This window comes from Rhinolophus hipposideros (assembly GCF_964194185.1).
Source record: "Rhinolophus hipposideros genome assembly, chromosome: 4".
Taxonomy (NCBI): Eukaryota; Metazoa; Chordata; class Mammalia; order Chiroptera; family Rhinolophidae; genus Rhinolophus; species Rhinolophus hipposideros.
The window spans coordinates 98,864,894-98,882,005 of record NC_138050.1 but is presented as its reverse complement, the minus strand read 5'-3'; the positions used below and the strand labels follow the sequence as shown (position 1 = coordinate 98,882,005).

At 43.7% G+C, this 17,112-nt stretch overlaps 1 protein-coding gene across 3 annotated transcripts in view; it reads left to right on the top strand.

The window, feature by feature from the left end:
* The first annotated feature begins 68 nt into the window (after positions 1–68).
* ELF1 (E74 like ETS transcription factor 1) overlaps positions 69–17,112 on the top strand; it is a 98,391-nt gene continuing 81,347 nt past the window's right edge. The window contains exon 1 of one of the 3 annotated variants that reach the window (XM_081046830.1): positions 69–168. The gene's annotated coding sequence lies outside the window, so the exon portion shown is untranslated. Of the gene's footprint in view, positions 355–11,875; positions 11,965–17,112 lie in introns of those variants that run through there. The other 2 variants (XM_081046832.1, XM_081046828.1) reach the window with 2 other exon arrangements.

Genomic DNA, 17,112 nt, shown 5'->3' with positions numbered 1-17,112 from the left:
ACCGCGCTCCGCCTCCCCGACGCCCGTGCGCCGGCGCCGGACTGGTTCCTTCGCTCGGCGGCGCGTGGGCAGCGGCGGGAGCGGCTCGAGCGGCGCAGGGGTGGCGGCGGGAGTGGCCGCGCCGAGCGGAGCGGCGGCGGCGGCGGCGGCGGCGCGGGCGCTTGTCAGGTGAGTCCGGCGGCGCCTGAGCAGCGCTTCCCATATGGTCTAGCGGTTAGGATTCCTGGTTTTCACCCAGGCGGCCCGGGTTCGACTCCCGGTATGGGAACGGCGTCCTCTTTTGGGGAAACCCGGTCCGGGAGGAACTAATTTTATTGCCGGGGACTCTCGCTGCCGTCCTGTCGCCCCGTCCGGGTGAGTCTGTGGAGAAGGAGCCCTAGTATGGCGGGGGTGGGCTGCGCCGCGACCTGGGCGGCGGCTGCGGGAGCCCCGTGCCCGGCGGGCGGCGCCGCGCGGGGCCGCCGCGCAGCGGTTTCGTTTTCCCCGGGGCCCCTCTCGCCACTCCGGTCCCCGGCCGTCCTTCTCCAGACGCCGGGGAGCTGATGATGAACTCGGGCGTCGCCTGGCCGCCTCCCGGAGCCCCGCGGGCCCACACCCCGCGCGGCCGCCCCCTTCCGACGGCCCCGGCCCTCGGCGCCCGGGAGCCCCGCCTGCAGCCCGCCTCAGCCCGCGGGGTGGCGACGACAGCCCCCCGCCCCGACGCAGCGGCCTCCCGGCGGGGGCGGCGGGAGGTCCCGCGGGCGCGCCTTCCCGTCAGCGCCGCGCGAGCCGCGTGTCTGCCCGGGGCGCCCGGCCCGACGCGGAGCTCCTTCCGCTGGACGGCGGGGCGCGGGGCGCCGCTCGCCGGGGCCGCGGAGCTGAGCGCTGTGGCGCGGGAGGGCCTCGCGGGAGGGGGTCCTCGGCTCCGCGCCCGCGGCGCTCCGTGTACCTCCCACAGGCGCGCCGCGGAGGGGACGCGTGCCGCCGGGGGACACGGCTTTGAGGCAGAAACGGGCTTTTCACAGCGTCCGAGCCTTTGAGCGCCGGGCATCGGAAAGCCTGGGCTGGAGGTGGCGCTTGGAAGGGAGAATATTGGCGGGCGACGGGGGAGGGGACGTCACCACAACGTTGCTCTGTACTTTTAAATATAGAAGCCCTGTGTTTATTAGGAAGAAGGCGCAGCTGTGGCAGCAGCACGCGAGCGGTAAACGAAACAAAGCGTTATCTTGAAGGCAAGGTTGGAAAATGGGGCGAGCCACACGCTGTGTGGTCTGTTGGGCCTGTGGGAGCAAGTGACGATGGAAAGGGTGGCCCTTGTGCACCGCTTTCTGGTCGGTGTCATTACGAAGCGCGGAACTCTCGGCGGTCAGTACGGGCGTTTCCAAAGTTTCGTGTAGTTTTCACCGCACAGTAAGTTTCGAAATAATCGGTTAATAGCTGCACGATTAAGGATTCTTCTCACATTGTAAGTAAACCCCCACAAGTAAATATTTTAATTGATGTCATTAATTCACATATTGGAACATTGACTCAACACCGAGCGCCATCAGATGGTTTGGAAAGCCTCTGATGGCTGTTCTTCATGTGAGGACGGAAGACTGAATGGAAGGGGTCCTGTTAGCGCCCCTGTGATTCGATCTCCCTGCGTACCTCTTTCACCTCCTCTGTGCCCTGCATTTAGAGCCATGAATTCTTGACGGTACATATCACTCACAAACTTTGGATAAAGTTGCAAGAATCGTTGAGCAGTTCTTAAATAGGTAACGAGAGTGGAAATGTGAAATAGTGGGATTGTGCGATTATTAAGAAAGCGTTGACTAAAGAATTAGGTCCGAATTTGGAAGCTACGAAAGACTGCTCTGCGTCCGTCTCCAAAGAGGCTTTAGCTCTTGCCCTTGTGTTTTGTAATGACTTGGTATCACATTATCCCAAGTGGTGCTAAAATGGATGTGGTTTTCGACAGAGCACCTGGTAATTGTGGCAAATAGCTTTACTCCGGTTGTACTTGAGGGTATGTTGAGGGAAGTAGTTTGGTGACAGTATTTGTGTCCAACATGCACACTCCTGTGTGGTTGCGCATCAGCCAGCCCAGGTAAGGCAGCATCTGAGTTGTGGAAATGCTGCAGGAGCACAGAGGCCAGAAAGTCATTTCTACTCAGGGAAGAGGACTGGAGGAGGCATGGAAGGGAGAGTGTTTGCTCTGGACCTTGAAGAACTGGTTGGATTTCTCCTGGCGGGGAATATGAGTCATAAAGCTGAGATGGGGGAACGTGGAGGAGGCTGGCAAGTTGTCTGGTTCTGCGGGGAGCACGCAGTGCCTGGAGGGAGAGCCGTGGCAGACCAAGCTGGGACGAACAGGTTCTTTTATCAAGGGAGTGACATTTATGTCACTAGAATTTTAAAAATACTTTTGTCTCTTTGAGAAAACCAAATGTAATATGTGAAAATATTTGCTTTAAAAGATTCAAATAACATAGAGAAACATGTTGAATATTTTTTGCCCATAGGTTTTGTGTTTAACAACCAAATACTCATTTTTAATTAGTAAAATGGAGGAAAGCAGTTAATTAGAATTCAATTTAAAAGAGTGAAATCTAATTTTAAATTATGAGAATGACCTGCAACTATGTTCTTACTGGCTTTTTTTTATTGAAAATGACCTTACTATTCCAAGACAGAACTGCTAGTTACTGGCATTAAGACATACCTCTTAAGTTGGTTACGACTAGGTGGTCAATTTGTAAGGACTCATCTAGATGCTTGTAATTGACATGCATGACTACCAGAACCATCGGTGCTCATATTTTGGATGTTCTGTCTTGTGCCACAAAATAAAGTGATACTAATTAAATGGTGTGGATTTACCCAGATAGTCTCCTTAATGTTTGCTACGATTAGTTGCAATCAGAAGATATGTGAAAATTCAATAAGTGTTTGCATAGATGGACACCTGTATTTAAAGAAATATAATAGATTAAAAAAATGATGGCATTTTAAAATCCGAAGATTTTACCCTGGTCTCTGAGGCCCAACATTACCTGGCCTCTACTTACCTGCCCACCTCATCTCCTACCTTCTCTGCCTCTTTATTATACTTCAGCTCCACTGGCTTACTTTGTGTCTCTTGAACTTGCTCAACTTGTTCTTTTCTCAGTTTTATTTCTTGCTGCTGGAATATTTCCCCTCCAGCTCTTCACATCTCAGGTCCACATTTTCTTCTCAGTGGGGTCTGTTCTGAGCGCTCTAGTTAGTGACTCCCTTTTGTTCTGGTTTCTTTCTGGTTGGTTTTCCCTGTTTCATTTTCTCCTTTTTCTTATTATCTGAAATTAACATGTCTAGTTTTTCAGTTTATTTATTATTCCACTAGAATATACATTCCATGAAGTAGGGATCTTATATAGTGAGATCATTCTTGTTCTGTAACATTGCAACAGCAGAAGTTGGAACCCTCATACTCTGCTGGTGGAAATGTAAAAAGGAGCAGTTGCTTTGGAAAACAATTTGGCAGTTCCCTCAAAATATTAAACATTGAGTTAATCATATGATTCAGCAATTCCACTCCTAGGTATGTACTCAAGAGAAAGTAAAACATATCCATACAAAAACTTGTACACAGATGTTTACAGCAGCATTATTCATAAGCAGAAAGTGGAAAGAACTCACATGTCCATCAACTGATGAATGAATAAATAAAATGTGATGTATCCATACAATCTTGGCAATAAAAAGGAATGAAGTACTGATATATACCACATATTGGAATCAATGTCAAGAACATTATGCTAAGTTAAAAGAAGCCAGACTCAAAAGACTACCTCTTTGTGATTTCATTTATATAAAATGTCCAGAATGGCCAAACCTATAGAGAAAGGATAGATTATGTGCCTAGGATTGGGGGTGGGGTGGGGGTCGGGCTACAATGGAGGGGTTGGGAAATGATCTGCTAATGTCAGCAGCATTTGAGATGGGCTTTGAAGTCAGGTTAGGCTTTTGCTGGTGGAAATGATAATGGTGGGAGGCTAGGTTTTGAGAAGAAAGCGAGCAGGAACAGAGGCACAATAACAGTTGTTGGCACATTTGGGCTGAACAGGAGGGTCAAGTATAGGAATGGGAAACAAGCCGCAAAAGGCCGTTAGGGTGTGTAGCAGGCAGTGTCAGTGCTGGCAGATCTGTGTCTGTCTGTTACTCCCTCTCCCCCAGTGTGCTTCCAGTGGCCCACACTCGGGAAGAGCTTTATCCCTTACCTGCAGAGACCTGGAAGTGCCTGTGGGCCTTTCTCCTCTCCCCTAACGACTTGCAGCCCAAGACTGGCCAGTCAGGAGTGTAACCTTGGAGCAGGCACTGAACTTCTTCCCCTCGGTGTGATGAGCAATTGGAGCAGTACTTGGCACTCGGTGACTGTTCAGAAGATAATTTGAATGATTGAATGAAAACCAGGACGTTGCAAGGTCTATTCAAAGTGTAGTTTATTTTACAGATCCCCATGACTCTCGCAGAGCATTTCAATAGAAGGTTTTGGAAGGTTCTCATTGCGAAAGTCCTTGAATTTTGGGATAAGGAATTTACTTAGCCAGAAGAAGGGATTTCTGGTAATATAAGTGCTTTAATGAAATTAATTTGGTAGGACTGTGCAGGATGAACTGGGAGATGGAAGGATAGTGTCTGTGATGTGTCCACTCCCGGCTTCCTGTTCCTGCTGCCATTCTCCTCAGGTCAGGCCTTGGCCAAGATCAGGGGTCTCTTGTAGCACAGTGATAATCTAACAGCTCTCTCGCCTCTGATCTCTCCCTAAATAACGAGGCGACAGCCAAATAGAAAAGGGTCAGATAAAAGAGGTATAGGGAAGGAAAAATTTAAGATATCAGGAAGTAAACACATCTAAAAGAAATAGGGAAGTTACGAAGCACAGATTTTTTATTTTTGAGAGGACAGGCAAGAGTGTTGGTCAGACAGTAAGTAAGTTTGTATTGCCCACCTGTGTGTGCATGTGTGTGTGGCTTTTTGAACACTGAAATGGTTCATTGAATCCAGAGACAAAGTGAAGATTGTGAGACTGCCACCCTGTGGACAATGTAACTTAGAACTAAAATTCTCAAGAATTAAAATAAAACTTCATTCATTTGAAATTCACTATTTTAGAACTGATTATGGTTCTTCCACATTGGTATATGTGGCTGTGCTCATTAAATAGAAAGTTGAAATTAGTTTGTTTTCTGAGGCTTTTACATAAAGGAATCTAAGATACAATCAATAACTTGAAAAGTTACAAAGAAATGCAAGAATGCTTTTTAGATGGCATACTTCTTTCCTCCAGAAATTTCATATCAGAGAGTGTGTTTTTGAAAACATTGTGGCATGTAGGCCTGTTGTAAAATGGTCTTTTTTTTATATTGTGCTAATTTTTTTATCCTATTTTTATAATATATATGGTATTGTTCTTGAAGTTACGTTTCTTGAGAAATATGTGAAAACTCCCCCCACTTTTTTTTCATCTAAGTGAAAGTGAACTTCTCTTACCTTTTCTGTGGAGTTGGAGTTTATTGTAGAAATTCTCCATGCTTTGATGAGTTGATTTTATTAGTATGTTACTTATTTAGAAGGGCAGTCAGCTCACAAATCAAACTGGTAAACTAGCTTGAATCAAAATGAAATGGTGATTGTGAAAGACTTATTTGCTCTTTGCAACTCAGGAAATGTTTCCGTCTTGAACTCTACAAAACTTTCCCAGAAGAAGAGCTGTGTTTACAGCACTAATGTCGTAAATGGCTTGCACACTTGTATTCCCTGAGGTGTCTGGAGGGGTGGGGTAGCCATTTAGCGCTTGCAATTTGTGTTACCAGTAAAAGCCCAAGTGGGCTGAAGCAGCATTCTGAGGTCAGCGATTGTGTGTTCTTTCTGAATGTGGTATCCAGGCTGAGGAAGAGAGTGAGGTATCCACTGAGCCCCTGGCCCCTTAAGTAATAGAGAGATTTTCACATATAATGTTAACGATTTTAAATATTTCCCTGAGTTTTTCTCAAAGGTGTAGCATGAAAAACATGACAATATACTTTACATATTTGGTTTTATTTACCCTTTTCAAAGTAAATGCATGAGATTGTGGGTGAGTTTTCTAAATTATTTTTTGCTACATTTATATCTTACATTCTGGAGTTGATGTACACTGTAGTTTTAAGGAAAGTAGACTATGAATTGTGAAAATGCAAATATTTAGGCCCATAAGGCTTGACATATAAAAAAACAGCATTATTTAGGTATTGCTTAAGGAAAGTAACTTTAAAAATACTTCATGACCCTTCTAGATAGTCTTAAATCTTTATTTGTAGTTTAATCTTTTAGTTGTGTTAAAGTTTCTTTTGGATTCAAAATCGGAAGACCAGGATACGTTTCTGATTAAGGATGTGTTGCTAGTCTTGCTTTGTGTGAATCTTTTCATCTGTTTCCAGATTTAATTAAACATTTAATTCAAGCTTTCAAGGTCATAATGGGATTGGTTTTACCCCAGCTTTCCTAACATCAGTGCTTAGCACTGATACCTTCTTAGGCCAAGGGACACAGAAGACCCTACTATCTGGGAAGGGTAGGGCCCTGCCCTTTGGTCTCCCACTGACTGGGGGCGGGGGGCACTGACCCAGTTGCAAGAGCTGAGGGAGAAAGGACGAACATGATGGGAAGGGATTGACCACAGGCAAAGGCCCAGCACGTGGGTGGGGCGAGGGGAAATACCCTGATGGAAAGCAGAACATGGGCTTAGGGAATTCAGAACTCCAAGTAGGCAGTTGGCATAAGGGAATTTCACATATGGGGGAGGGGAAGGGGGTGCTCTTTCCTTTATTTGTTCTCCGTTGTTTGTTTTCTTTGTTGGTTTCACCATTTCACACGAACCACAATTTTATTGTCCTTTAAAATCCTGCTTGGAAAGACTTTCTTCTTTTCCATTTTCAATACCTTCCAGAATGTCTTTTGTTCATTCATGGAGCATATTTTAAGAGGGCTTTTCACCACATGTTTGTAGGGGGAAAAGAGCACAGAAAATTTATATAAAAGCAAATCCTCCCCCTCACATTCATGGGGATAGCTACTATAAAAAAACGAAATAACAAGTATTGGCGGGGATGTGGAGAAATTGGGGCCCTTGTGTGCTCTTTGTGGGAATATAAACGGTGCAGCCACTATGGAAAACAGTATGGAAGTTCCTTACAAAATTAGAAATAGAATTATCATATGATCCAGCAATTATCATACATGATCTGTGTAACCACAGAACCAGCTCAGAATGGTCCTATTCTGTTTACTGAGATAGTGAGTTGCTTTTTGGAGAGAACAGACTAAGACCACAGTTCATGGAGCCAGGGCATGCGCAGAGTTGAAACCTTTGGCCTCCAGCTGTTCCCGGAACCAAAGTCTCATCCCCACCCCCCACGGAACCAAAGGACCAGGACATAATCAGAACTTTGAATGAACACCAGAGCCCTTTCTAGAGCCAAGGGTCCATTGTGCAGGATGGTCCGGTGTGGATGCCCGTTTACCATAAATGGCCAAACTCCGAGGTCCTCCGATTAAAACTTGCCCCCCCCCCCAGCACGTCCGCATCTGTTCGCCGGAAACCTGTAAAGTGCCTTGGCCTGGTGCAGCGAGGCCCCACGGGTCTCCTCTTCTCAGTCAGTAAGCCTTTCCTCACTCCAGACTCTTGACCTTTTGAAATGTGGGGCACATGGACTTTGGTCCATCTCAGAGATGTTTGCACACCCGTGTCCGTAGCAGCATTATTCACACTAGCTGAAAGGTGTAAGTAGCCAGAATGCCCATCAGCAGATAACTGGATAAACAAAATGTACATACTTACAGTGGAGTATTAGTCAGCCTTAAAAAGGAAGGAAATTCTGACACATGCTACATGAAACATGGATGAACATGGAGGACGTTATGCCAAGTTAGATCAGCGGGTCACAAAAAGACAAGCACTGCGTGATTCCATGTACAAGTTGTACCTAGAGTGGTCAGAAGCATAGAAGTCGGGGGGTGATTGCCAGGGTTGGGGCGAGGAGGAATAAGAAGGTGTTTAGTGGGTACAGAGTTTCAGTTTTGCAAGCTGAACAAATCTGGAGATTGGTTGCATAACAACGTGAATGTACTTGCTAGCACTGAACTGCTTACAAATGGTCAAAATGGTAAATTTTGTGTTATGTGTATTTTCCCACAATTTACAATTTAAAAAGGCAAATCTGAATGTATACTTGGAGTGTAAAAAGCATCTGTAATGAGAGTGATGTGAGTAATTTGGTCAGTATTCAGGTGTTAAATGCTGAGGATATAAACATGAAAACAGCAGGCGAGATCCTCAAGAAGCTTCCAGTTTAGGGGGGGAGGCAGACTTTGGACAAGTAAAACTTGTCCTGGAGTGTCAGCGCCTGATGGAGATCCCTAGCAGCTGAGTGGGAAAGGCTACGCTGAAAAGGTTTCCTTAAGGAAATGGCATTTGAATAGAGACCTGAGGGAAGGACAGGAGGGGAGGGAGGGGAGGCGAGGCTGAGGTGGCGGCATTTGCAAACTATTGGAAGCAGGAAAGAAAGGGTGGATATAGTTTGGGAAATGAAAGGCCCTGAGGGCTGAAATGTGAAAGGTGATGGGAGATGAGGATGGCAAGGCACGTTAGGGATTTTGAATTTTATCTTAAGCAGAACAGACAGACATTGATGGGTTTTAAGCTGGGGAGTATGGGAGTGGAATGCGGTGGAAGTAAGGAGAAAAAGAATCTTTTAAAAATTACCTACTTAATCTGGTGCTTGAACGTCAGAGGGAAAAATGGTTCGATTGTATTTATTCAGATGCCAGTTTGGCTTGCGGTAAAATGTACTTAAAAGGTGAATTTAAGGGTGTTGTTAAGGGTAATGGAGTGGAGGGGTTTTCATCTTTATCCTCCGACTTGGTAGTTGAAACCCTAGAAATGGATGCGTTTGCCCAGGGAGGGTGTGGAGGGAGAAGAGGGCTTTCAGCTGAACGTTGAGGCCCCTCCAGTGCTCGGTGGTGAGGGAAGTGGGAGGAGGTGGGATGGAGTATTGGGGAAAAGGAGTCCAGAGGGGGCAAGGCCAGGAGAGAGCAGTCACCAGGTGTAACAGAACAGGTTCTAGAAGTGTTGATTGGGTTTAGTCCTGTGTGGTCGTTGGCTTGAGTGAGAACAGATTTAATGGCCTAATAGGGGCAGTATTAGATTAGACAAGAATGAGTGGGAAATGAGGAAATGGGGTAAAGACAGGTCTTTGAGGAAGTTTGGCTATGAAGGAAGTGAGAAAAAATGGTAGATGGGGTTAGGGTGTGTGTGACAGTTGGGGTGTTGAATCGTGGAGTTTTGTTTGTTTTTTAAGGAAAAGCTTGAACTTTAAAAATATCTTCTTTAGATCTATGAAATATTTGAGAAATATATTACACACCTTGCTGTCCCGACCCGCGGGACACTACACGAGGGACCCCGAAGCACCTAGAAGGGAGGAAAATGGGAGACACAAAGACCGGAGACAAGACAGGAGTTCTGATCAAGTCTCTCTTTATTGCAGCTCAATCAGGGGTTATATACATTCTTCTGCTGGGTGGAGGGGCATTAACATAAGAAGGGTTGCCGCAGGCTAGCATCTTAAGCCATCCAGACACCCCCTACAGAAATGTGGGTGTTATCTAAAGACCCAAGTAACTTCCTCTATCTCATGCTTCTCAGTTATGTGATGGTGCCTTATAGGCACCCGCCCCCTACACCTTGCTGGTTCCCTAAATGGGATCTACTGGATGCAGATATATCCTCCCACTGACTTATCGAGAGACGTGGCCTGGGACTGTCCACAGGTGCAGTCAGCACGAAGGTGTGTGTGTTACTAGACCAGCTTCCGGTCGTCCGGGCAGTGGAGAACAATCCTGGGGCCACTTAGAGCTGCGCAGTTTGAATCTTAGGTGTAGGACTTGGGCGTGTGCGTGCGTGTGCACTGTGTGTGTGTCTGTAGGTGATTTTCATGCATCTGTTCTGTGGACTGGCTTTGGACACTTGTTGGCCCAAGAATGATCTACTTTGAAGTCTTCCAAATGCTTTTTATTAGCTCTGTTAATGATACTTTGTCAAGCACTTAGCAAGGAAAGAGTTAAAAATTTTTCTTTCTGGATGATTGGGGTAGTGGTAGTGGTTTTGTTTTTTAGGATGAAACTAGCTTGATTGTTTTCGTGACTGTAAATGGGATACCAGTTCAGTAGAAGTACTTCTCTAGCTGCTTTTCATACTTCTTCCTCCTCCCTGCACTCCAAAGACCATGGTACTTCCTCCTGTCTCCTTGCCTTTGTTTGCTCCTGTGGAACTTCCTCTGCTAGCAGCCTCTTTACATGCCTGGTCTTTCTTGGTCAGGTCTCAAAGCAGCTGTCACATTTTCAGAGGGCCATCCCTATCTAAAGTAGGTTTTTCTGGTCACCCTTTATGTCCCTTTGTTGATTTCCTTCATATGTGGGCAGGGACTAGGCCTGAATGTTTACCTGGGTCTGCAGGTAAACTGGCTGTAACTTAAGGTTACGGACAGTGCCAGGCATAGAAGCTACTTACATACCAAATAACAAAAACAACTAGTACAAATCATGAAAATCTTACTAACCAGCAGAAGTACTACTTCTGCTGATCATTACTTCAGATGTTGAAATGTGTACCATACACGTGTTGATTGTATAGGGACATAGACTGTTTCGTAACTTGCATGTTGCACCTAAATGTATTCCGGAGCTTTATATGGAGAATCATTTTTAACTGAATAATAACACGGCATTGGGCATGTTCCATGCAATGCGATAGGGTTTCTGGAACATCTGGTTGATGTAAGTTTGTTTCCAATTTTTTACTGTTTCAATCAGTAGTGCTGGATTTCTGCCTACATCTTTGCTTGTATATTAATTTTGTTAGAATAACTTCCTAGGACTGAAACTGCTGGGTAAAGAGATGCCTACATTAAGGCCTTTTGATTGTGAAATTGCCTTCTGGAATGGTCTCTTTTACTCTCATGAAGAGTATGAGACCATTTATTTCCCCTACACGCTCTCTAATCATTTTACTCTTTACTGTCTTAATAGGTGACAGTGGTATTTTTTTCCGCTGTGCGGTTGTGAGAATGAACTCTTCGAACACTTTCTCTTGTGTTTGGCCACGTTTCTCTTGTGAGGCGCTACGAGGTTTCGCCGCAGGAGAGTGCTGTGACCTGACGTAGCTTTTAGAGTACATGACCTGACTGCTGCTCTGAGCCGAGAAGGCAGGGAGAGAACAGAAGCAGGACGCCTCCTTAGTGATGCAGGCGAGAGCCGACAGCGGCTCAAGCGTGACAGTAACCCTGAAGCCCAGTGGTTAGAGGCTTCTGTCCATGCTCTGAAGGTTGAACCAACAGGATTTCCCGACAGGTAGGCTGTGGACATATGACAGAAAGAGGAGCCGGCAGACCGTTTGCGGTCTGAGCAGCCAGCAGGATTCAGTCGCCATCAAGACGACTGGAGAAAACGGGGGGGGGGGGGGGGGGGGGGGGGGGGGTAGAGCAGGTGTTGGAAAAAAGGTCAGGAATTCAGGTTTGGATGTGTTAAGTTGGAGAAGACCATCAGACGTTTGAATGGAATTGGCAAGTTGGACAGAAGAATCGAGTTCAGGAACAAGACCTGGAGACAGAAATTTGAGAACATTAAAATACTCAGAGCATTGTGTATGTGCAAGACAGATTCCCTAAAATGACTGTAAATCTAACATTCTTTTAAGTTTTCAAGTTTCGTCTGTGCCAGTGATAAGGCAAGTGGGAGCAGAGCAGCGCGCGCCAAGCTAGAGGGGGAACGTGTCCTTGGAGGGCCGCAGATGAGTACAGAGCGGTCGCTCATCGTCCATCTGTCCAGCACTGTGAAACGTGAATACAAAGAGCCTGCAGGCTAAATACTTTCTTCGAGTATTCTTTTTACTGGAACTTTTACCTTCTTGCTTCTAATTAGGTAAGTTCATTGAGAGGAAGCTGTGTAAGTTAAAGCCTGAAAGGAACAGAAGACCAAACGTTGAAGGAAAGGGCCAGGACTGGATAATCAGGCCTAATCTAGGGGGAGTTTTTCCTCTTTGTTCTCCTCTCTGTCTGCCTGTCTGTGTGTGTCTGTCTCTGTCTCTGTCTCTCTTTGCTTCTCTGTCTCTGATTTTGCTCACAGCCTATTAACATGCTGAGATGTTCAGGGGTACACAGTGGGACTAATCCAGAAGCTCCTCTCTTAATAAATGCAGAGCTTTACTGCTGAGGGCTTGACCCCCAACAGAACTGGCAGAACCAGCTGAACCATCCTATCCATATAATTTGGACTATTCGGGAAAGTGAGGAAGGGGTCTTGCTTTGTGTAATTTAGGCTTGGACAGAAATGACCCGAGAATGGTTTGGATTGTGTAGAAGAGGAAAAAACAGACTTATCACTGAGCCAGTATTTAGTTGAATTTATGAATGTTTTCAGCAAACGTTTTTTTTATAAAGGAAATATTGAAAGGAAGACATTTTTATTTTATTTTATTATTTTAAAGGGTTTTTTTTTTTTTTTTAATTGGGGAAGGGAAATAGGACTTTATTGGGGAACAGTGTGTACTTCCAGGCCTTTTTTCCAAGTCAAGTTGTTGTCCTTTCAATCTTAAGTTGTGGAGGGTGCCGTTCAGCTTCAAGTTGTCCTTTTAGGCTTAGCTGTGGAGGGCGCAGCTCAGCTCCAAGTCCAGTTGCCGTTGCTAAATGCAGGGGGCGCAGCCCACCATCCCTTGTGGGAGTCAAACTGGCAACCTTGTGGTTGAGAGGACGCGCTCCAACCAACTGAGCCATCCGGGAGCTCAGCGGCAGTTCAGCTCAGCGGCAGTTCAGCTCAAGGTGCCGTGTTCAATCTTAGTTGCAGGGGGTGCTGCCCACCATCCCTTGCAGGACTCGAGGAGTTGAACTGGCAACCTTGTGGTTAAGAGCCCACTGGCCCATGTGGGAATCGAACCGGCAGCCTTCGGAGTTAGGAGCGTGGAGCTTTAACCGCCTGAGCCACGGGGTCGGCCCCTCAGCAAATATTTATTAAACAACTATTGTGGGCTTGAGTAAATGACCAATGAGGATATAAGCAAATGATAAAAGAAAAAAATATACTGTTCTTCCCCAGATAGTCCAGCAGAGTAGGCAGAAGGAATTATGAATGAAGTCAATTCACCTTTAGATCCCCCAAACTTATCAGAGTGCTTGCACATTGTAGCTGTGCATAAATATATGTGTTATGGGATAAACAATGATTCATGCATCTGTTAGATCACTTACAAAATACTGAGGGAGCACAAAGAAGAAACCGGTTCTTCCTTTTAGTGGTGGAGGAGAGAAAGGGTTTGCAAGAGATTGGCTGGGTGGGGAAGGCCAACAGATGTGGAGTGAGAAAGCATGGCAAGCTCTGAACTGATAGGAAGTTCAGCAAAGCTGGGTTAGAGGGTGTGTGTTGGGGTGTAGAATGGCCACGCGGGAGGCTGTAAGTAGGTAGACCAAAGTCAAGATTGGAAAATGTCTTGTATTGGAATTTATTCTGTGGGTTCTAGTAGGCTATTGAGGGTTGTTTTTTTTTTTATTGGAACATTAAGTGGTAGAATTTAGGGGAAATTTCTTTTAAAAAAGACATTCTTGAATTGGGAAGTCAATGTTGATAGATTTTTTAAAGTCATAAACATGTACACTGGAAGTGAGCATGGCTAATAAGTCATACAATTTATCGTAGAATCTGTTTTATGCTTTTCAGGTAACATGTATGATCTTAGTGTAGGTAAAACCTACACTAGGTAATCAGACTTACACTAAGGTAATCAAAGCATTCAGGATGGCATTGGTTTGTTTTTGAAAGAGAAAAAATAATATGTTTTTGCTTTATGAAATTATTGCAGACCTTTTTCTTAAAGATTCTGGCATTTAATTTTTTAAAAACTTATTTTGAAATTTGAGGCTTACAGAAGAATTGCATAAATAATACAGAAAGTTCCTGTATATTCTTCATTCAGCTTCCATTAATGTTAACATCTTACATAATCATAGTATAATGATTAAAATTAAGAAATTAGCATTGGTATAATACTGTTAACTAAACTACAGACGTTATTAGGGTTTTCATAGTTTTCCCACTCATGTCCCTTTTCTTTCCAGAATCCACCCAGGATTCACCACATTGAATTTAGCTGATCTCCTTAATCCTCTCAAAATCTGTGATGGTTCCTTGTCTTTTTTGACCATGACAATTTGAAGAATAATGGTTAGGTATTTTGTATAATGTCCCTCAACATGATTTTGTCTGATATTTTTCTCATGTCTATGGGCTGGAATAATGAGTTTTGGAATTTTTTAAAAAATTATTTTATCTTTTAAATTATCATAAAGTGAAATTGATCCTCTTATGGGGTATACAATTCTTTGAATTTTAACATTACATATAAATTTTGTGTAGCCACCACCATAATCAAGATATAGAACAATTCTATTACCCCTCAAAAGTCTCGTGTTCTCTCTTCATAGTCACATCCTCCGCCTAATCCATATTTCTACAACCACTGATCTGTTCCATCATTATAGTTCTGTCTGTTTGAGAATGTTGTATAAAATGGAGTCATATATTACAGTATGTAACCTTTTGGCACTGGCTTTTTTCACTCAGCAAAATGCTTTTGAGAGTCATCCAAGTTGTATTTATCCATAGTTTATTCCATTTTACTGCTGAGTATGGATGTACTACCAGTATGTTTATCTCCCCTTGTTTGATAAGTATTTGAGAACACATGTTGGCACTATAATAAGCAATTTAAGTGATTTTGTGTGTGTGTGTGGGTGTGTGTGTGTGTGAAATAAAAAATCATCATCATCAAGATCTCTTTCTTTTACAGAAGACAAAACGTAGGCTTAGATTTCTAGGTCATACAGCTGGTTAATAGTGGACTTGGGACTCAAACATGGGTCACCCACTCTACAGCCAGATGGACTTTTCACCATTGGACTACAGCGCTAATTCCTAATGTTACTTTCTTTATTTCTGTTTTGATTGACAATGTAATGAAAAGAAATTGAAGTTTTTGTTTCTTTAACATCCTAAAATTCCCGTAGTTTTCTGTTTATATTTGGTTCTTTTTATTAAAGAGCAAAAATAGTAGCAAAGTAATTTTTTTTGACATTGCTGGGTTTTAGTCTTCAGGGCTAACTAAGCATTCTGTGATTCAGTCCTAAAGCAAAGAGTCAAGCCAAGTGCACCTTCAATTATGAATTAACATCAACTACATCCGTGTATGAGAATTAAAGCCGTAATACTTTTTCTTAATCTCCTTGTAAATGGGGTATTTAATTTGTTTTGTTGATAAATAATAAATATCAAATAAAGTAAACATAGTCTGTATCAGGCTAGTTTGAAATTAGAGGCTTGCCTTATATCATATTGTCTTAAATTTTACTAATGGCAAAAGATGTCTTTTTTTTGGTAAGAGCATGCATTTTGGTGTATTTAAGATGAACTTTTTTGGACTTCTGCTAAAAGACCATTTGCTTAAACATCCTACTGCCATAAGATTGAAAAAAAAAAAGGTTTCTAGAATATTTTAGATTTTTTTTTTTTTTGGTGGTTGTGTTTTTTGTTTTTGCTTTTTACCTTTTTAATAAAGTGTAACTGAATTTTGGAGGATTTTATAAAATTTCAAGTTATTCTGAATATCTGGTAATTTTATGTATTACTTTCAATAAACAATATAAGAATATGATCAGGAGACATCTTTTTAAAACATAGCCTTAATGTGATTTTTGTTCTCAGTTCCTCAGACACTATTCAGAGGACTTGGAGAGACTATAGAATCGTAAAAGGTCAGAACTGAAATGGATCTTCAAAATGACCAGATCTCTAGACTCCCGATATTTTACAAAAAAGGGGATTGAAATCCCGTAGTAGTTTGAAGTAACTTGTCCACAGTCACAATTGGTTGCAGAAGCTCCATATAGTTTTGTCCTCAGGTGGGTTACCAGTTTAGACACAGACTTGCACTTAATTAGTTGCAATAATTTTGTTTCTGGGCAGTAGAAAAGGCACCTTTTCTTCAACAGCAATCATCCCCCCCCAAAAAAAATCATTCCTTGACCCTTCACAACAAAGTTACTTTCTGTCTTTAGCTTCTTACCTCTCACTCTTTCTTAAACTCTCTCTAATCAGATGTTTTGTTTTGTTTTGTTTTTACATCTAGCGCATCGTGAAAACCTCTACTTTCAAAATTGGTGACACCCATGTTACTAAATTCGGCTCAGTTTTTCCCTCAGACTTCCATCTTATTTAATCTGTCATCAGTTGGCACTGTTGGTAGTTCCCTCCTCTTGGAAACACTTTCACCTGAATTCCCAATAATATCACATGTTTCCCTGCTACATTTCTGGGTGCTCCTTTCCTGCCTTTGCTAGTTCTACGTCATCTCCCCTACCTTTCCATATTGGAGTCACAAGGGTCCCTCATGATCACCTTTTATGTCTGTAGCTTTCATAGCATGTGTATGTTAATGACGCCCACATTTATTTATCTAGGCCACACATCCAGGCCTTTGATTGCCATTCCAGGACAATATATCCAGTTTGACGTCTCCACTTGGATAGCTAATGAGCACCTCAAACTTAACATGTTCAAAACTGAACTCCTCATGCCCCGCTGTCTCAAACCACTGCCGTCTGTACTCTTTCTTATCTCAGTTTTGGTAACTGCAGTCTTCCAGTTGCTGAAAATGGAGTTCTGAGGCCTTTCCTTCCCCCGCAACCCACTTTGCATCCATTCAACAATCTCCATGGCTGTCCCTGAAAAACATGTCCTAATCTATGTCTTCCTCTTCTGCGGCCTCCTTAATCTCCGTCATTATCCTCTTTTCTGGGTTATTTCATTAGCTTCTCCTTGCCCCTCTGCAGTCTGTTTACAGCTCAGCAGCCATATCTTACGACTTACCTACTCAAAACTCTTCGGTTCAAGTTTCCAAACAGTGAGGCTCTCTATTCGTTTCTAGGACTCTTCCTTCTCCTGTTATTATTCTCCTCATTTTCTCTTGAACCGCACTGGCCTCTGCACTTTCCCTGAACATAGCAGGCAAGCTTTCTGTTATTT